General features: G+C 43.9%; 1 long non-coding RNA gene across 2 annotated transcripts in view; it reads left to right on the forward strand.

Moving 5' to 3' along the window:
• The window catches only part of LOC140603618 (uncharacterized), a 71,058-nt gene extending 56,853 nt beyond the window's left edge, over positions 1-14,205 (forward strand). For both annotated transcript variants that reach the window (XR_012006531.1, XR_012006534.1), the window contains one exon: positions 8,392-14,205. This is a non-coding gene — a long non-coding RNA (uncharacterized lncRNA). The remainder of the gene's footprint in view (positions 1-8,391) is intronic.
• The last annotated feature ends 7,105 nt before the right edge of the window (positions 14,206-21,310 follow it).

Raw genomic sequence — 21,310 nt, forward strand, 5'->3', positions numbered from 1 at the left:
GAAGGGAGGCTGCAGGCTACATTCAGTCCTGGGTCTGTGGCTCTAGTAGCTCCCATTGGATTTCCAAGCTCTCCTCCAAAGTTCCAAGGGACCAGATCAACTTAATTTCATTCAATTAAATACTGAATCATTCCTGTCTTGTACAGAAGTGTCCAGGTTTGTCCTTTATAGTAATTGCCTACAAATAACACTGTGTTAGGCTTGAGTTTTTGAGATATAAAATTAGGCTATGCAGGTGGATTGTTCCAAATAGATCTTATGTAACTATAATGAGGAACCTACATAACTTGTGATAGCAGCTGGGCCTGGAACTGGTGGGCTAAGATTTGAGGCCCGTGTTTCTATGTCTTTAGCAGATTATATCGGCTACTGTTGATTGATGCTGTCTGGTCTCTGGACCCTCCTAAGGTGCCATTTTGGTGTCTGCACCAAAATCCAGATTTTCTTACACTCTCCTAGATGCCTCTAGACAGAACTTGATACAAACCTAAATCCCTGCAGGAGCCAGTCAAAAGATAAACAGAGAATGGTGAACCCTGTTCTGCCTAAAAGCATTTGAATTCAGATGATTAAAAAAATACATCCCATGCAGCCCAAGGCCAACTTTGCAACCTTAATGAAACTAAGCCCCTTTCAAAATCAGCCTTCTCTCACAGCTTTATCAAGGCCCCTTTTAATTAATTAATTAATTAATTAATTTTTATTTTTTTTTAAAGATTTTATTTATTTATTCATGAGAGACACACACACAGAGAGGCAGAGACACAGGCAGAGGGAGAAGCAGGTTCCATGCAGGGAGCCCGATGTGGGACTCGATCCCGGGACCCCAGGATCACGCCCTGGGCCCAAGACGGCACTAAACCGCTGAGCCACCTGGGCTGCCCTCAGGGTCCCTTTAATAAAGGGAAACCCACTGCTGTGGCTTTTCAAAAATTTGATTTTTAGTATGGGAGGAGCTAGAGAGAGACAATCTGAGTGAAGCAGGTGCCAGAATCTTCTTGATGTATAGGCTTGAGCAATTGAGAATACCAGCCCACCTCCTCCTGGCCACCCCAGCTGCAGCAGCCAAGGTTAAGATAAAGTTTAAAGGACATTGTTAATAATAAATCCAATCACTTAGGAGAAGTCATTAGTTCAGAATATGAACTCAAGACTGGGGTGTATGACCAAGGAGAAGAGCATTTGAGAGAACCGGCTCTTCTTCCTGGGTAACGGGCAAGGCAAGCTCTCATTTCATTGAAGGATTCAGGGTAGTGAATGAGGGAAATGGACAACTGAGTAAATTAGCAAAGAACAAGAGGCCTAGAGCTGTAATTTTCTGACTTTGTTTATAGTTTTGAGATCTTCAGTCTGCATAACTATAAAATGGTACTCATTAACTTTGCCCCAAACTCGGTGCACCAAAAAGTTTACTGAAATGAGAAGTGAAATAATATCAGTAAAACCTGGCAGGGTTGGCTTATTTATTATTTGCCATGAAAGAGGCATTCCTCCAAGATCTTCACATATGAATTTATTTAAAACTCACACCAAATCTAGGAGATACTTTGGGATGATACCAATTTTAAAGGTGAGTAAGCTGAGGGATAGCGAAGACAAGTACTTTGCACAAAGTCACAGTAGCCAGAGCAGGGATTCAAACCCAAGAAGTTGAGCTACATAGTCCGGGATCTTAACTACTATTGTGTTTTACAACCTTGCTAGAAAAGAAAATCCAAATGACTGCCCAGTAACTGCCTCCAAAAAGTAGTAAAAGTAATCAAGATAGAGTTCTGTATTCCAAAAAAGGTGTAACAGTTTATATTAGACCAAGCCTAAACAGATGTCTCTTTGATGACAGTGACAAACTCTGGACAAAGCATAAAAAACAAGGAGCCACTAGAGCATGTGTGAAGCCACTAGAGAATGACCATAATTAAGCAGAAACCAGAGGGGAGTTGACACATGCAAGAAAAAAATGAGTATAGGTGAGCTTCCTTTTTAACATTTTTTAAAATGGATTTTTAGCTAGCGGTAACCCTGATAAGTCAGGTGTGCAAGGTAACTATAATTTGGAAATTAACTGGAAACCATACTGGCTTGAAGAATCAGATAACTGAATTTGGGGCTGCCAAAGCATCTATAAAGTAAGGGGGAAACCCTGGAAAGGAAAGAGCCAAAGAGAGGGAACCCCAAATTCTGTATATAAACTCTGCTCAAATCTGGCTGACCTCTTAACTACACACATATATAGGGCAAACTCCAAGCAGTTAAGCTAAGGCTAAAAGATCCAAACAAAGAATGCAGCTGCTGTCCAATGGAGGGGAGATAGAGTTTGAAGTTTGAGTTCAAACAAGTTAGGAACCTATTAAAACAACAATGACAATAAAAGAATGTAAAGAAAATAAGTTCACAATCAGTGAAAATATTTGAAATTCTAGCAAATAAATAAAAAGTATTAAAAAATAACTTGAAATTCTGGAACTGAAAAAATACAATTTTTTTTTTTAGATTTTTAATTTATTTATTTATGAGACACAGAGAGAGAGAGAGGTAGAGACACAAGCAGAGGGAGAAGCAGGCTCCTCGCAGGGAGCCCGATGTGGGACTGGATCCCAGGACCCTGGGATCATGCCCTGAGCCAAATGCAGATGTTCAATCGCTGAGCCACCTACGCGTCCCAAAAAAACACAAATTTAAACTACACTGAATAGGCTCAAGAGAAGATTGGAGATGACAGAAGAAAGTGTCAGTGAATTAAATGATATACCAACAGGAATTAAGCAATCTGAAGAACAGAGTGAACTGGGGTTAAAAAAATAAGCAGGTGATCAGAGAACTGTGGGACAGTATCAAAAGATCTATTATATGTTACTGGAGTTCTAGAAGGAGAGGAGAAAATGAGACATGAAGAAAATGTTTGAAGAAATAATTTCCAAAATTAATTCAAATTTGATGAAAGACATAATATTATAGATGCAAAAATATAAACAAACCCCAAGTGATGGGGTTAAATAAAAGGAAAACCACATGTAGGTATGTACTCTATCTTAGCTAAAAACCAAACATAAAGAGAAAATCAGCTAGAGAAAAATGTCACGGTACAGGTAGGGACTAACAATATAAATGATAGCTGATTCATTCATGAAGGACAGAAACAGTGGAGATCAGAAGTCAGTAGGTCCTCTCTATAGGGCTGGAAGAAAAAAACCCTGTCAACCCAGAATTCCATATTCAGAAAAATACACTTGAAGAAATGAAGGTGAAATAAAGGCATTTCCATATAAATGAGAACTAAGAGAATTAGTCATCAGCAGACCCAAACTACAAGAAATGATAAAGTTCTTTCATGCTGAAGGGAAATGATACCAGATAGAAACTCAAATCATCAGTAAGGAATGCTATAAATGCTAAATATGTGGATACATGTAAGAATATGTTTTTCTCTTAATATCTTTAAAATACATACAAGTATTTAGAGCAAAATCTGTAACATTATATATCTTGTAAAGTACATAACATATGAAAATGTAATACGTATGACACCTGGAGCATACAGATGAAGGCAGTGAATAAAACTATATGGTTGCAAAATTCTTACATTTTTGTGAAGTGGTACAATATTGACTCTAAGTAAATTGTAGTAAGTTGAGGATATTTATTATTATCTGTAGAGCACTTACTAAAAAAACAAAAAACAAAAAACAAAAACTAAACCTAATGCAAATAGGGATAGCTAAAAAGTCAGTAGATAAATTAAAATGTAATTCTAAAAAAAACAAAACAAGCCTCCACCTCCAACCACAACTACCTCCAAAGAGAAAAAAGAAAAAAAAAAAAAAAAAAGATTGGATAACCTAAAAGCAACGAACACCCACATCAGTACATTAATTACATTAAATATAAATTGACCAAAATGCTCCACTTAAAATTTAAAAATTATTAGACTGGAAAGAAAAAAGGAAGAATCCAATTTTTTTTAAAAGCTTCTCTGCTTTTATTTTTCTTTTTAAGATTTTATTTATTTATTCATGAGAGACACAGAGAGAGAAAGAGAAGCAGAGACACAGGCAGAGGGAGAGGGAGAAGCAGGCTCCACGCAGGGAGCCTGATGTGGGACTCGATCCTCAGACTCCAGGATCACGCCCTGGGCTAAAGGCAGGTGCTAAACTGCTGAGCCACCCAGGTATCCTGGGAGAACCCAATTTTGTGTTGTCTATAAGCACAATGTAAGTGTAAATTCAGAGGCAGTTTATAAGAAACATGGAAAAAGGTATATTAACACTATTTATAAAATGAACTTATTCTATGAGATCATCATAACCCAGATACCAAGACCAGGGAAAGCTATTACAATAAAAGTAAAACACATACCGATATTCGCCGTGAACGTGGGTACAAAAACCCTTAATTAAATATCAGCAAGCTGAATCTCAAAAATAGAAGAACTTCATTAAACACAAGCAAAAGATGTGAACAGATACTTCACAAATATACAACCACCAACCAATAAGCATATGAAAAAGTACTCAACATCGTTAATCATCAAGGAAATGTAAATTTTTTAAAAAAGATTTTATTTATTCATATGAGATACAGAGAGAGGCAGAGACACAGGCAGAGGCAGAAGCAGGCTCCATGCAGGAGGCCAATGTGGGACTCGATCCCAAGACCCCAGGTTCATGCCCTGAGCCAAAGGCAGACACTCAACCGCTGAGCCACCCAGGTGTCCCGGAAATGTAAATTTTTAAAAAGATTTATTTATTTATTTATTTATTTATTTATTTATTTATTTATGAGAGAGAGAGATAGCATAAGTCCAGGAGGTGAGGGGGAGAGGGAGAGGGAGTAGCAGGCTCTCCACTGAACAGGAAGCTGGTTGTGGGGCTCCATCCCAGGGCCCTAGGATCATGACCTGAGCCAAAGCAGATGGTTAACTTACTGAGCCCAGGTGCCCGCATGGAAATGTAAATTAAAATCACAATGATATACCACCACATATCCACCAAAATGGCTTAAAGTAAGATGACTGAAAACACTAAATGTAAGGATGTTAAGAAGCAACTAGAACTCTCCTACAGTATTAGCAGATGTAAAATAGTTCAAATACTTTAGAAAAAAGATCTGACCAGTTTCTTATAAAATTAAACGTATGCCTGCCCTACATCTCAGCGATCTACTCCTAAGTATTTACCTGAAAGAAATGAAAATATATATATATCCATAAATGCCTTATAAAAGAATATTCATAGCAGCTTTATTTATAGTTGCTGAAAGTGAGAAACAGCCAAAATGTCCATCATCAAGAAAATGGGTGAACAAACTATGATATATTCATACAAATGGAATAATATCAATAAGATAAAAGAGTTTAGTAATAAATGCAAAAAGGATGAATCTTTAGCTTAGTGACAAAAGCATTACGCAAAAAAAGTATGTGCTGTATAATTTCATTTATATGAAGTTCTAGAGCAGGCAAAACTAAGGTTTTTAAAAAATCAGAATAACACTTGTTCTGGAAGTGGAGATAGAGATTGAGTAGGAAGAGATATTTGGAATTCTTTAGGTAATGGAAATATTGTATATCTTCATACGGGTGTGAGTTACACAGGGAGATGCATCTGTCAAAACAAGTTGATTGGTACACTTATGATTTGTGCATTTTGGTTTTTGTAAATTCTACGTGAAAAAAAGATCTACAATAATAAGCTTTAGCTGATGATATGCAATCTAAAATGTTTATTGGTGAGGAATGCTGAGGTCCATAACTCACTAGAAATGTATCAAAAATAAGATGGAGGGTTCTTTGGATGGATGGATAGATGGATAGATACATGATAAAGCAAATATTGCAAAATGTTAACAAATGTAGAATCTAGATAGAGGGTATACGACTGACCATTGTATAGTTCTTTCAACTTTTCTGGATTTTGAAATGTTTTACAGGTTGATAAAAAAAAAAAAGAGTAGAAATAAAGTAGGGGGAGAAAAGTGAAGAGAGGGTCTTGGATTCATAGACAATCAAAGGCATAGATGAGGGAATGTTGAGGTATATTGAAATGTCTGGGGGCACTGTTTCCAAATTGGATAATCATGAAAATATCATGGAGAGCCTTAAGAAATATGGATTTCTCAGCTCCTCTCCTAGAAGTCCTACTTTTGGACTGATCTGGGAATATTTTCTAAAAGCTCATCGGGTGATCCCTGATAACCACCCATCTTAGGAACCATTGGACTAAGAGGCCAAAGTTACTTTTAGCTGCAAGAAGTACCGTGAAAGATACCGTGTAAAAGCAAAATCAAGTAATAATTTCATTTTTGGCCATCTCTGTTCATCTGTTAAGCTTGTACTTTGAAAACAGTTTTATACTGAGAAATAATTAGCAGCAGGTTTCAGCTCATTGCTAGCCCACGTATAATGTCATCAGGTGTCAAATGTGGGCGCTCCTCATTTACCTACTCAAAGGAGTAGTGATGATGTCACTCTCAGCTGAAGATAAACTGGACTTCTAGGTGGTGCTGAAGATTGCAACAGATGTGAGTGGTGACAGGGGGTTCATCATGTGGGATCTTGAGCCTAGAGAGGGCTGGCTTGGTAGGGAGGTATCATCTCCCTGCCCCCATCCCCACAGCAAGCTCACTTTGACTTCTAGGTAGTTTCCCAGCCTGGAGATCCGCACCCCCCACCTCTTCTCCCTTTATCCCAATCCCTCAAAGTCATCAAGATTCCCCTCTCTACTAAGACTTCCCCAACTCCCATGGAGCAGAGTCTTATTGCATTGATAACCTGCACAATTCCTAACCTGTAGTGTTCCTTTTTTTTTTTTTTTTTTAAATCAGAGTGATTATTCTTTCACATCCCTACTTTCTGTTTCCGTACTAGATATGGAAGGTGTGGTGAACATTTGCTATTTGTTTTGGCTGTCCTGGAATTCCCCACCTCATGAATGAATGCTTACCTCCTGCTAAAAATCAGAATCTTCCAGACACTCTGTTTTTCAGCCTCCCTTGCAGTTAGGATGTGGGCATGTGGCTTAGGACTCCTGCCTCTGACTTCAGAATTGAGAGCTTCTTAATCCTAGGCCTTGCCATGGTGACAGTGGCGTCCTCATCAACTTGTTCCTATGAAGTTACCCACTGGTTCTTCTGTTCTCCAGCCTCTTGTGGTTTCTGCCCATTTTCTGAGCCTGGGTCCCCAGCTCAGCCTCCCAAGCGATACTTTTCTACATTTCTTCTTAAGCCAGGCCAGGGTTTGTTTCTGTTGCTTGCAATGAGGCAAACAGATTTGATCTTTATACGCATTTAAGATACTGAAAATTTAAGAATTTATGATTCAAGGTAAGACTCAGAATTTATTCATCCCTTCAAAAAGTTTCCTAGCTTGGGGCAGCCCAGGTGGCTCAGGGTTTAGCGCTATCTTCAGCCCAGGGCGTGATCCTGGAGACCTGGGATCAAGTCCCATGTCGGGCTCCCTACATGGAACAATGTTTCTCCCTCTGCCTGTGTCTCTGCCTCTCTCTCTCTCTCTCTCTCTGTGTGTGTGTGTGTGTGTGTGTGTGCCTCTCATGAATAAATAAATAAAATCTTTAAAAAAAGAAAAGAATTTTCCTAGCCACCTAGGTAGGTGTGCTTACTTTCGAGATATTCTGTGTGGTTCTCTTTTTCTAGAGGGCTTGTCTTAGCTCTCCATCTAGATTGTAAACCCTTGAGATAGGGCTTGTTCTGAATTATCTTGTAGCCCAGCTGAGAGGGTAGCTTGTAGTATTGCTCTGTAAATACTTACTGATTGATTAAGACACTCATGAAGGTAATTGCCTTCTTCAAGCATGAACAATCCTTATGAGATGGTAATTCCCACTCACTCCCATGTGCGTGTATGTGCAGCCTCTAGCTGCAAGAGTTCATTCCTTTTTGGTTATCTCTTAGTTCACTGGGCTCACGTAAGCCTCCTCCAATTTCCTTTTGGTCTTTGGCTTAAAATTGTTTACTCATAAAAGGTTTAAGTATTCTCTCGGCCATATTCTGATCTCTCCCACCATGGCTGGTGGGCCCAACCCTGCATATCTCAAGGGCTCTATGACCTTTAAGCTGAGAAACCCAGGAGGCACACCAGAGATTGTCAACATGGCTTTTATCCCAGAGAACAAAAACCAAAACTGCACACAGAAGTTCTGTCTGGCCAAGCCATTGCCAAGGCACTCAAGGCCAATTTCAGTCACTGACCAGCATTAGCTCTTTCTTAGAAAGGGCACTGGCATTCACATCTCCTTTCCTGAGTCATACCAGGAGTCTCTACCCAGCTGAGAATCTGAGGCTCTATGGATTTTGAACATGAACAAAACAGCTTCTTCCTGTAGAAATATCCTGAGGAGCAGGAAGGTTGGTGTTAACTAAAGCTCTTCTCCTTTCCAGTCTTTTTGCAGATATGACCTGGATCTGTGACCTCATTGATCAACCTACTGTCAGAGATAAAAGCGAGTACTTACTATGTGCCAGGAGGTGGCCCAAAGAAAGAAAGAAGTGAAGCCCTGCCCTTAAGGGCACTAGTTCAGTTCAAGAAATATTTATAGGGCAGCCCTGGTGGCCCAGCGGTTTAGCATTGCCTTCAGCCTGGGGTGTGATCCTAGAGACCCGGGATCGAGTCCCACGTCAGGCTCCCTGCATGGAGCCTGCTTCTCCCTTTGCCTGTGTCTCTGTCTCTGTCTCTGTGTGTGTGTGTGTGTCTGTTATGAATAAATAAATAAAATCTTTAAAAAAAAAGAAGTATTTATAAACTGCCCACTTAGGCAAATGGTATAGGACAGTGTGCCAAAACCAGGGGTTCACTGTGGCTTAGAGTTATGATGTGGGTCCACCAAGTCTCTGCTACCGAGGCAGGAGGACCAGGATCTTCAGGGCATGCCACAAGGCCCTTAGGGTGGAAGGGCCGAGGTGAGAACATCCTGTCCCAGACAGCTGACCATGGTTAAGCCACCGACAGAGCCCGATAGAGATGCAGATTCCTGGGCCCTACCTTCAGAGGTTCTGGTTCACTAGGTCTTGGGGAAGGAGACCAGGGATCTGCATTTTGATTAGTGCCACTGGTGGTTCTGATGCAGGTGTTCCAAGGACCAAACATGGAGAGGCATCTGGGGTAAAAATCCCACCCAAACCTCCTAAGCTGCACCATATCCACAAAACAAAGGAAGTGATCACTCGTTTTTAACCACAGCCATGAGAGAGTAGCCACGCCTGGTATTTGTACATTCTCCCCAACTGCAAAAACAAAGTGTGCCTCCCACTCCTTTGTGGCTTAAAGCTTCTATTAACGAACAGGGGAGAGCAGTTTCTTGCCTCACAATTCCAATAGTTTCATCCTACAGGAAATCTAGAGTTTGGCCCAAGTAGAGGATTCTGCTTAAGGCCCGCTCATATGGGCCTGATAATAGCTACCCTGACCTGAGAATCCTATAGGATATAGAGCTCAAGAAATCTACTGCGGGCTCATCAGAGGAGGCTCCACAGGGGGAGCTGGATCACCCATGGGGACAAGATGAGCCCCGATGGAAAGGGACAGATCAGGACTTCTGGGCTGGGAAAGCAACAGGAAGGAAGGTTGTGAGGTGGGGGATGACCCTACTTACCTGGTGAGGGCTCCAGCCTCAGGCAGCACATGGGAGCCCTTGGCTCTTGGGTGGAGGATGTGGACAGGAATGGGGTTCCTGAGCTAGAAGAACTAACCCACTGCAGACTGCAGGGGCCAAGGAGGAGGAGGATGGCACCTAGAAGTACCCAAAGCCTCTGGTCTCAGCCTGTAGAAAGCCGTCAAGCATGGGCTCCTCTGAGCATCAGCCTGGGGAAAGGGCAGCAGCAGGAGCTTCTCACCGGGAACTGGGCCAGAGATTTAGGCAGGGAACTGGCAAGGTAAATGGGGTGGACCCTGGAATGGGCGGCTTACCAAAGTCACCACCAAGGAGTACCAGCCAGATATTAATTCCTGAGACAGAGGAAGGGTGTCAGGACTAGCTGAGGTCAGTCGGCGGATTAATGGTAGAAGGCAGGCCCTGGCTGGGATGCACTCACAGAACAATTAAGAAGAGGAAAGGAAATCTGGGCGATAAAAAATTGGGGATTCTCTCACCATCAGTTGGACAAATACCTATGGGCCACTACATATGCCACATTGGAACCTCCCTCCCCACTTGGCCCCTCTTCTATCTCCAAGCCAGAAGTTCACATTATTCCACAGGGCACCCAGTAAATGTCTAAATTGACCTGGCTTCTTTTGTTCCTTGATAGATGAGAGGAACCAGCCTCAGCTGGGGTGGGGGTGGAGGCTCCAGGATCCTTGTGTCAAGGTCTGTAACCCCAAGCCTGGTCCTCTTTTCCATTAATAATATATTAAGGCCGACGCATCTGAATGGGATCCTAAGAATTTATCTGAAGATCAATATCACAAAACTGATATTGAGCATGAAGCTCTGCAATGTATCTGTGCTCAGGGGAGATATTTGCTAATGTTTGGTTTTTATTTCCCTTGGAGCTGGTATACATCAGTGAGGCCTGGGGATAATGAATAACAGCATGGACAATAAATTTTAAAACAAACAAAAACTCAAAGAATGCTAATGCAGACCAGTGCTGGGATATGGCATGTGTTGCTAAGTGTGTGGTGATTAGACCTTAGTGAGCAGATTGTATTATCTGGTCCTTAGAAGCAATAGGTAGTTGCCTCTTGATTGTATTAGTTCCTGAGTAAATTCTCAACAAGTCATGTTACAAGTGTGATAAATGGGGTGAAAGCAGGAAGGCAAAGGAAGGAGGACCTGTGAGGAGAAGATGGATGGGGTCTGTGGTAGGGGCCACAGACTTCCCACTAAAACCCATCTCCCCTTCTTGCTGGGTGAGAACTAGGCTATATTATCCAGCTTCTCTTGCAGGTAAGAGTGGTCAAGGACTGGCCAACTGACTTCTAGCCAATGGAATGGGAGGAACTTTTGGGACAGCAGCATGGTTCCTTATGGTCTTGTTCTCCTTCCACTGGGTGAAAGCCCTTGGGGATCATGGGCCACAGCTGAAAGGAGCCTGGGTCCCTGAATCACCCTGCAGCATAGAGCCACCTGCTGATCTGGAACATCCACCCTGGAATGTTACATGATCTGGATACAGACTTCTAATGTATTTGAGTCCATGCACTTTGGGGTCTAATTGATTCAGTGGTTTAACCTGTCCTAAGTAAAGCTGGGCCAATTCAGCATATCCACCACAAGAATTCTGGGATGGGAAGGAAGGCCACAGAAACTTTGTTTTTGTGAGAGCTCACTCCTAGGGCTTCTGGGGAAAAGATGTAGAGGACACTGGACCTGATGGTCAAGGTCTGGGACACAGAAACAGGACCTTTGGACGAAGCATGGAGTGTGGTGGGGGCTGACCCTTCCCTGGGGTGGGAGGAGAGTCTCAAGGCTCTTCCTGGGCCACACCTAGGTAAACAGGAGGAAAGACTTTAAGAATGACAATCATTCAAAATGCTCTCTGGAAATTAGGGCCCATTTCTTCAGTAGAAGGAACCAGAAGTTAGTCAAACCAACCAAACAAACCCAACACCACAGGCTTCCTCTGAGGCACTTGGTACGAACACAAACCTGAGGAGGAGCTGTCAGCTTACAGGTGAGTGTAGTACTGGTTGCCCAAGGCACCAGGGGCTCCTCTGTAATTTGGTCCTGGAAAGGTACCACTGGTGTGTGAATGCAGAGACCCTCAGTGGGATCAAGAGCAGCCAGCCTCAATGAGGTCAAGGGACAGTGTGTAAAAGATCCTGACAGTAGTAGCAAGAGGCTGATCCAGGACCTCAGGAGAAAGAGCTGAGACTGAGATTCCGGTATTGGAACTTCAAGGACGTGCCCTTGAGGTTGAACTCAAGCCCTTGATGATCCCCTCCCAGAATCTACCACCCCTGGAAGAAAACAGGACATTTAAATATGTGTTAAGTCACTATGTTAATGACATTCCAGCGATGCTCTTGGGTACACACTTGTGAAGATTGACTCAGTGCGAAAGACATTTTCAAACCGGAGGGAAAAAAACAAGATACTTTTCTCCAAAACATTCATTCAATAAATATTTACTTAGGTGTTACAAAGAGAAATAAGGCCTGCCTCCTGCCTGTTGAGCTAATAAAATATGTGTGTGATTTTCCAAAGCAGAGGTATGTATGTCAAGAAGAGGAAGGCGCAATTCAATAAGAAAAAAGGCATTCAGGGAGAGAAAGAAATGAGATATTTAAGAATCTGATAATGTGTGTACAATGTGTTTGATTATATTCCAGAATTATTCCACATTTTACTTTTAAATTCTGTCGACATTCTAAACTATTTAGCTTGACATGAATTACATCTTTGTGTAAAATTCAGCAGGAACTGAATTTTAACTAGTTGTAAAAAGCCATACAATTACCTCCCTGCCCTGGAGAATGTGTGAACCGGTCCTTTTGCATTGCATTTCAGCCTGGTGGGTTTGAGAGCAGATATGTCCTGTGGGACATATCCCCGAGTGGGAAAGGACGGACATGCTAGGGGAGAGGCAGGGACAAGAGGTGAGGCTGGCTAGACTATTAGATCTTTGCACTCTCAAGGTCTCTTGCTCTTCTTGGGAGAGCCACAAATTCCCAGAATAACTTAAGCAGTCACATTAAAACACAAACATCCAAAGTAAAACTAAGTTTAAAGTATTCTTTACCAAACTAAACATACTCTTACCATACAATATAGCAATTGCACTCCTTGAAAACTTAACTTCGTACGAAAACCTGCACATGGATGTTTATAGCAGCTGGATTCATAATTGCCGAAACCTGGAAGCAGCCAAGATGTCACAGGTAAATGGACACACTGCAATACGTCCGAACAGCAGAACAGTATTCAGCAATACTAAGAAATGAGCTACGTAGCCGTGAAAAGACTTGAGAGGAACCGCAAATGAATATTACTAAGTGAAAGAAGCCAATCGGGAAGGGCTACAGTGTGTAATTCTGACTTCGATGTTCTAGAAAAGGTAGAAACAATGGAGACAGTTCACAGTGGTTGCTGGGGGGTTGGGGCAGGAGGTGAGCAGTGGGGCACTGTAGAGGAGGGAGGGATGAAGGGGCACAGCACAGAGGAGGGAGGCAGGGAGTCTAGTCTGTGAGATACTGTTTTGATGGATGCATTTCTTTCCACAATTGTCAGAACCTAGAGAATGTAAACCAAGAGTGAACCTCAGTGTACACTAGGGACTGTGGTTAATAATAATAATAATAAGTAGTAATTGGTTCGTCACAGATATCACACTAATGCAGGGTGTTAGTATCAGGGAGAGTATATAGGAACTCTGTACTTCCTGCTAATCTGCCCTGCGTACTCTGATGTCTCCCCCACCACCTGAATCAAACAGCTGAGTAGCTCATCTAGAGCTGCTAGCACAGCTTCAGAAGTCATCTAGAGGGGCATCTGGGTGGCTCAGTCAGTTAAGCGTCTGCCTTTGGCTCAGGTCATGATCCCAGGATCCTGGGATGGAGCCCTACACTGGGCTCTCTGCTCAGTAAAGAGCCTGCTTCTCCCTCTCCTTCTCACCTCCTCCCTGCTCGTGCTCTCTCTCTATCTCTCTCACCTGCTCTCTATCTTAAATAAATAAATACATAAATAAATAAATAAATAAATAAATAAATAAATAAATAAATACAATCTTAAAAAGAAAAGAAAAGAAGTCATCTGGACTAGTCTGTCTGTGCTGATGGAAGTTATCACAGGCTGTTGTTGACTGCTGGGAAAGCCAGGTGGGTTGCATCCTGGAGTGTGGCGAATTCAGCTGCCCATGCAAGGGCCATAGGTTTCTCAGCCCCAAGACTCTTCCGCCTCTGCTGGCCAGAGAGGAGTAAGAAGCAGTAGGGCTGAGAAGGGAGGTGGGTCGGTGCAGTGGAAGTTCATAGGCACTGGAGGCAGCAGCTCTGGGCTGGGGTGCCAGGTCTCCCTGAACTCCTCTGGAAGGGTAATTATAGTACATACCTTATGAGGCTCTGGAGGGAACAAATGAGACGTTCGTTATTATAAGACAATGACTGCAATACCTCGTATGTTGAAAAGCTTAATAAATGTTATATTTATGAAAATAAAATTCATTTTATTAATATAATAAGTTATAATTAAAAGTATAATAATAATTGTTACTATAACTCCTTTCTCATGGGTTTTTGGCAAAGATTAGCTCAAAGGAGAGAACATGTATAAGTACCTGCTCAAGACAGAAGTGTAGTTTACAGACAAGAAATGATAGCTTTGTGATTACAGTGTTATATTGTTTGTAGTCATGACATAGCAAAGGATAGATACACACAGATATAGATGCTCGAAAAACCCATGGAGAACTCACAAAGGTTGCAGTTCAAAAAAAAAAAAAAAGGAAAGAAAGAAAGAAAAATTCTGCTGATAAAACAGTTACCAGAAAAATCCCATTTAGGGTGGCATTGTTATCTGGCTTTGATGGGCAGCCATTACGTAGGTGACATTTTGAGAGTCAGTGCTCTGAGGTGCAGTCACCTCCCTCCCTGGTCGGCTTCCACACTCCTCCAGCAGGGGCATCTTTTATGAGATGACAAGAGAGGACTTCATAGATACGAAACCCATTACATAGTGGGACTGATGGGTCTGCAGGAAAGTGATGGCCACTTTTAATCCTCACAACGGGACCCAGAAAGCCATCAAAGCCCAGGCAGGGGATCACAGGCCCCCAGGGTGACCAGCTGTCCTGGCCCTTAGCAGACATGGCTCCAGTGGGGCTTCCCCTGGAGGCAAAGATGACCTCCAGACTCTAGTCAGCTGGGCCCAATGTCCTTGATATTTCTGGCTCTGTATTGTTGGGGCACAGGAAGCAGAACTGGGGATGCCTGAGTTCTAACTCCTGCTGCTGTGGAGGGCTGCCTACACACTCCAAATGTCCTGAGAACTCTTTTTTAAAAGCTTGTCCAAAGCATGAAGAAAAGTGACTCTGGCCTCTGACACAGATCCTGTGTAATGCTACGTGCACAATAAACATCTCTGGAGTTTTTCTTTCAGATAGTGCAAGAGACTCCAGTGTGTGCTATGTTAGCCACATGCTGGCTTGGCTGTACTATAAATATATGCTCCGTGACTGGACCACTAGCCATTTGGCTCTTTTGTTGCTGTGATAAAGATTTGCAAAGAGTGTTCATGGGGAAAAGAGCCCCTACCATGGGCAACATAGGGATGCACCATGATTCACATTAGGCGGATAAGATCAAGGTCCTGTCCCATCCCCAGCACTACTGTGACCTCCTTTTCTTTTCTTTTTTCTTTTCTGTTTTTTTCTTTTCTTTTCTTTTTTCTTTTCTTTTCTTTTCTTTTCTTTTCTTTTCTTTTCTTTTCTTTCTTTCTCTTTTCTTTTCTTTTCTTTCTTTCTTTCTTTTCTTTTCTTTTTTCTCTTCTTTTCTTTTTTTTCTCCTTTTCTTTTTTCTTTTCTTTTCTTTTTTCTTTTCTTCTTTCTTCTTTCTTTCTTTCCTTTTTTTTTTTTTTAAAGATCTTATTTATTTGAGAGAGAGAAGGAAGGCACAAGTACTGGAAGGAGCAGAGGGGAAGGGAAAGAGAGAAATCTCAAGCAGACTCCACACTCAGCATGGGGCTTGATCTCACGACCCTAAGATCGTGACCTGAGCCGGAATCAAGGGTTGGATGCTTAACTGACTGAGTCACCCGGGCCCCCCCACTCTTGTGACTTGGTGAACAATGAGAGGCAGGAGGGTCTTAGTCAACCTGGGACAGGGCAAAGACCAGGTCTGTCTAGAGCCACCACTCCTCTGAATGTCCCTCCACTGGGAACTGTGTGACATGAGCTAAACATAAAAATAGTGAAAGCAGAGGCTAATGTTTAGAGTGTTTGCAGTGTGCCGGGGGGCCAGAACAACCAGTGGAGCTAATATTTAGCAGGTCTAACCTGGTACTGGCTGGGATTCACTTTGTGCATTAGGGCTGAGGCTAGTTATTGTATGTTTTCACCATCAGCCATGGGCTCTAGCACTGGTCTCCATTTTACAGATTAGGAAATTGAAGTTGAGAGAGGTAGCAGCCTCGCCTGAGATCAGACAGCTTGTCTGTGCAGAGTCTGGACACAAAGCCAGGTTGTCTGACTCCAGACCTTGGCGCGTGGCCTGCGCATCCGCGGCATCCTGGACTCACTCTTGGAGGATGGCCAGTGAGCACTACTCTGGCACAGGAGACAGGAGGGGAGAGAGGAACAGCCGTGCCCGAGAGTGAACGCCGGGCTGAGTGTGCTGTCCTCCTGCAGGGACAAGCCCCTTGCACCCCTACGGGCTGGGTAAGTCCCTGGAGTGTGGTCACTGCCCTCCACAAGGCTCCTAGGAGCCGGCGGGGCTTCAGTGGCACCAGCTCTTCAGTGAGAAAAAACCGTTAGGCTGAAGGGGGGAACCAAGAGAAATGAAGCAACAGAAATGCCAGTTGCAAGGTGTGTCCCCTTGAAAAGAAAGTCAAGTCGTTGAATCATCTTCCCAGGTCGTGAAGCTGGGGCTTGGTGGACACATTCCCCCACGCCTCTCCATATTTCATGCAGAGTGCAAAGTAAAAGCACCGGCCAGACTTGACTCCGTCTCAGCCCAGGATGTTTGTCATCACTATTGTCTACTGCCCCACTTTGAGGAATTTCAAGCATGGAGAGGGCATGATTTGGTCTGTGGCTTTTGTATACATTTACTTTATACAGATATATTTCCTCAGCACCTGCTTTGAACCAGGAACACCCATTCATCATTCTTTCAGCTGATTTATTAAGGACCAAGCCAGCTGGGCACTTGGTGGTGAAGCTCCGCAGTGGTTTCCAGCTCAGGGATCTTGCATCTCTGGGCGGGGCGGGAGGAAGGAGGAGTGGGGGAGGTGGTGGCAAAACTGGTTCACGTTGTTGAGAGTTTCCTGTGAGCCAGGAGATTACATCATTTAATCCTCTCAGTAGACCATCAGGTAGATAAAGGTTTTCATTCTCTCCATTTTACAAATGGGCAAGTTAAGTAAGATTTGGCAAAGTCAGGCAATTTGCCCAGAGTGTCATGGCCAGTACACTGTGGAGCTGGGTTTTGAACTCAGATAATCGAGTCCACAGCCTGGGCTTTTATTAGCTGCCTTATATTCCTCTCCTTTCACATGTATTATTGCCCCAAACCTGCAGGGAGTCACTCTCAGTCTCACGTAACTGGTAAGGAAACCAAAGCTCGGAGGGAAAAGCAACTTGCCCAAGGTCTCTCCGGCTAGAGCAGAGATCTGAGTCCAGGTACTCTGGTGCCATGTCCAGGGCGTGCTTGTTACTCCACAGGGTGTCTCGGGCCATGAGCTAAGACACGGAAAGTCCTGCTACAGCCTGGTATTGGTGTAACACAGGTTGTGTGGCTGAAGAATGTTCTGCTAATGTGTTTAGGGCTGCATCCAAACATCTCTTGAAGTACTCTAGGAAGCTGCGTAGGTGGGAGAGGGTGGCCGAGGAATGCAGGTAGGGGTGGGTGTCCAGGGGAGCCCCCCACCAAAGAAGGTAACTCTGGAGGCTTGGATGCTCTTCTCTTGTACTTCGTCTTCCAGCGCCGTGCCCTATGATTTTCATCACCTTTGGGTGAGAAGAAAGAGGCTGCTGATTCACAGTGAAAGGAAATGGCATAGGCTCTGAAACTTCCTGTTTGTCTGGTATCTGCAAAGATATCTGTGTTATGCAAATATCCTCACTCCTGAAAAATGCAGGCAGGTGTATACACACACACACACACACACACACACACACACACATCGCACGCATCCTCTGCCTGGCCCTGTGCACTGGGCCTCCTCTGTACCTAGTACATTGAAAAATGATTCCACTAACATGGCAGCCAAGGTACTGGGGGAACCTGCTGCAGGAATTTATGATCATTAAAATGCAGTGTTTGCATTCGATTTGAATTGCTTAGCAGATGTCGCTTCCAGGTAAACCCTTGCTCTGGCTCCTGGCCCAGGGCTGGTTTGGTTTCCACCTAGCAGATCCCTTATGAGGGAAGCAGATGTGTGAGAGGGCTGCATCCGGCCTCGGGCTTCTGTCCAGCCCGGGTGCTCCATTTCCTTGTGGCTGTTTTCCCTCAAGGCGCTCTTAGAATGTGCCACATCCCATCCTCAAGCCCCCAGGAGGTTGAGATAATGACAGAGGTTGAATATTTCCTGTTGGTTCACTGTGACCTATTCGTAGATCTTTCTTTCATGATTAGTTGGGGTTTGAGCCCAAGCCTGTGGCTTGCTGAGCTGGTCTGTGCTCCCAGAGAGTGATAACCTCTAGCAAGGGCCAGAGACCCAGCCTGTACCACCAGCTGCTGGCTTCCTGCACACTGAGGAACTTCTTAAAAAGCTGAACGTAAGCTTCGATTTTAATAGGTGAAAGTGAAATGACATGTGACTTCCAGAAAATTCTCATAGATTCAAAAGAATTGCACTTTGTCATGAGTTGAATAGCATTCTTCAAACAGCTGAATGCTTTTCTCATATTCAGAGTTGCCTGACTTAGGGGAAATGGACATAAACTGTTGCAAGAGAGAAATCTGGTTAGCCATAAATTAATATAATTTTTTGTTTTTTTTTTTTTTACTCTTTACTTTCTTCCTGCCTACACCCAAAAGCCCTCATCTGGGCAGTAATAGGGTAGCTGTTCCTTCCAGTCTAGAAAGGGATAAGCCTGAGGGTCCAGCAGGAAAGTCCATCACCTGGCCTAGAACTGAGCACACAAGTGCCCCAGAGGTGGGAGTGGGCACACCTTCTGCTCTTTGTGGCACCAGCATCACCCGGGCTCCCCAAGGACTGGCTGCCTCAGCAGGGGTCAGGACCCAACTTCGCAGGGCCATCGGCCTTGCCGGTGTCACTGTCCTAGCAGCAGTGCTTGGACCCTCTGCAAGCTGCTTCAGGACTACAGAGGTCCACAGTGGGGGCAGGGCAAGAGAGGGAAATGCTTGACTTCCTCCACACCTGTTCTTCTTCCCACCTGCCCCATCTCAAGCAGCGTAGGCCAGCACCCTGGGACTCGGGGGGCACAACTCAAAGTCTTATCCCATCCACCTCCAAAATGGCCCTTGACTGCCCACTTTCCTGCAGGGCCCCATCCAGCGGATTTCTCTGCCTCGGCCACTGCAGGGGCCGCCTACCTTGTCTGCCTCTCCACTGCCACACTTAGTTCTAAGCCATTCTGCCCCAAAAAGCCCAAGGACTGGTGATAAAACAGAAATCAAATCACCATCTCACGTGCTTTTCAGCTTCCCGGTCAGCAGGGCGCGAGGAACCCTCCTGGACTGCCCCATTCTTATGCTGACTCATTCATTCACTCACTCTTTCATTCAATGCACCTTCACCATAGCCTGGTCACATACTGTTTATGGACATGGGGGACAGCGACAAAACAGACAAAACCCCCGAACTCATGGAACAAATTGTTAGTGGAGGGGAGGGGAGGCAGTCAGTAAACCAATATATAAGACGGTAGTGGCAAAACTGTGGAGAAAACAGAGTAAGGCCACGAAGTAGGGAGAGCAGGGGATGGGGTAGGCATCGGGGAAGGCGTCTTTGAGAAGGTGACATTTGAACAAAAACCTGGAGGAAGCGAGGGGGTGAGTCATGGGGATTGTAGGGGAAAACTTGTTCCTGCAGAAACAATAGCAGCTGTGCCCTGGCGTGGGAACATCCCCAGCTGCTCGGGGTGTTTTTAAGGAATACCCTATCTCCTATTGGTCATTATCATGTTTTCTCCTATAACACAGTGTTTGCACAATTTGTAGTTTATGTCTATTAAATTCTTGTGTGTTTTCCGCAATGAGTTGTCAGCTGTCTATGGTAACAATGGTCTCTCACTGACACCTGAGTCATTTGTGTCTAGCACGGGGCCTGGGGTCTCCAAGGTGCTCAGCAAATGTGTGTTAAATGATGTGATGAAGTGAGCAGCTGGCACGCCGCCAGGTTTGCATGTGAGGGGTCCCTGTGGGGCTTCTGAGAAATGACTGGGGCCACACTGAAGGGAGCAAAATTCTACTTTGATGGTAGTTCTGTATGTAGTGAGCTGGGTAGGGTGGGGCCTGGGCATCAGTGTGAACCTACTGTGTGTACAGGCTGCTGAACTTTGGGGGTCCTGGCCATTGGACTAGTTTACAGAATAAAAGCAAAGGCACACCTCCATCTTATTAGCTCTGGTAACTTGTTTTAAGTAGTCCTCCTCCCCTCCTCCCACTGTTCATCTCTCTAGGGATGGGATCAAACCTAACACAGCAGACTGACTTCTCACAGATGTCATTCTCCTTCCAACAGCTCTCCCACCTGGGGCTGTGGGGACAGTTCTGGCTTGTATACTGAGATCACTCTTGCTCTCCCAGCCAGTGGTATGGAAATCTTGAGAGGCAAATTCTACCTTTAATAAGAATTTCTTGCAGACACTGGGGACACACAGATTCTTTTTTCACTATGACTGGTCAGCTCTGGTGGCTGGAATGTTAACTACTGATAAAGAGGAGAAGATAAAATCTTGCTACCCTCTCGGGCCCAGAATTTCCCCATTCCTGAGCCCAGTCTTCCTTGTCTGAGAGAGAGAGACTGCCAGTAGCTTACTCTGTACCCAATTTCCCCTTCTGCCTTACCAAAAAGTACCTAATTTGGGGAGGGGCAGCAACACAGCCAGCTAACAGTCTGTATTTCCCAATGTTCTTGAAACTAGAGATAGCCAATGAGGTATAAATGCAAGGAGCTAGATGAGGCTTCCTAAAAGTTTCTTAAAGGGAGCTGGGAAATGTGCTCTCAACTCTCCCCTCCCTGTCCCTGGAACACTAATATGATTGCTGATGCTCTAGCAACCATATTGGACCATGAGACAACCTTGAAAAAGAAAGCCACATTCTAAAACATTGACTCTCTGTCTTTAATGACAAGAAAGGAGAAAGCAGCTCCTGACATGTGGGAACTAGCCTGACACTTTCAGCTAAGCCTTACTCTTGTCTGAAGCTGGCCTAGATGTTTTCTTGTTGGACATAAATGATCAGTCAAGGTCTCTCTGCAACTATGAAGTGGAGTCAAAATGGACTATCTCATAATTTTATTTAAGGACAGACATAAACAACCACAAAATATGTCTTCCTTGCCTTGCTAATAGGTGTGATGGCTGCTTCTTTGCCAACTACACATTTAGCTTGGATCTGGTCTACCCTCCTTATGGGTAAGATTTACTAAGATACTTGGCCATAGAATTGTCCTTTCCTGAAAAAACCCAATACTGGGCCTGAAAAAATGCCTACTTTTTTGGGTCCTCCCTGAAT

Source organism: Canis lupus, chromosome 14 (genome assembly GCF_048164855.1).
Source record: "Canis lupus baileyi chromosome 14, mCanLup2.hap1, whole genome shotgun sequence".
NCBI lineage: Eukaryota > Metazoa > Chordata > Mammalia > Carnivora > Canidae > Canis > Canis lupus.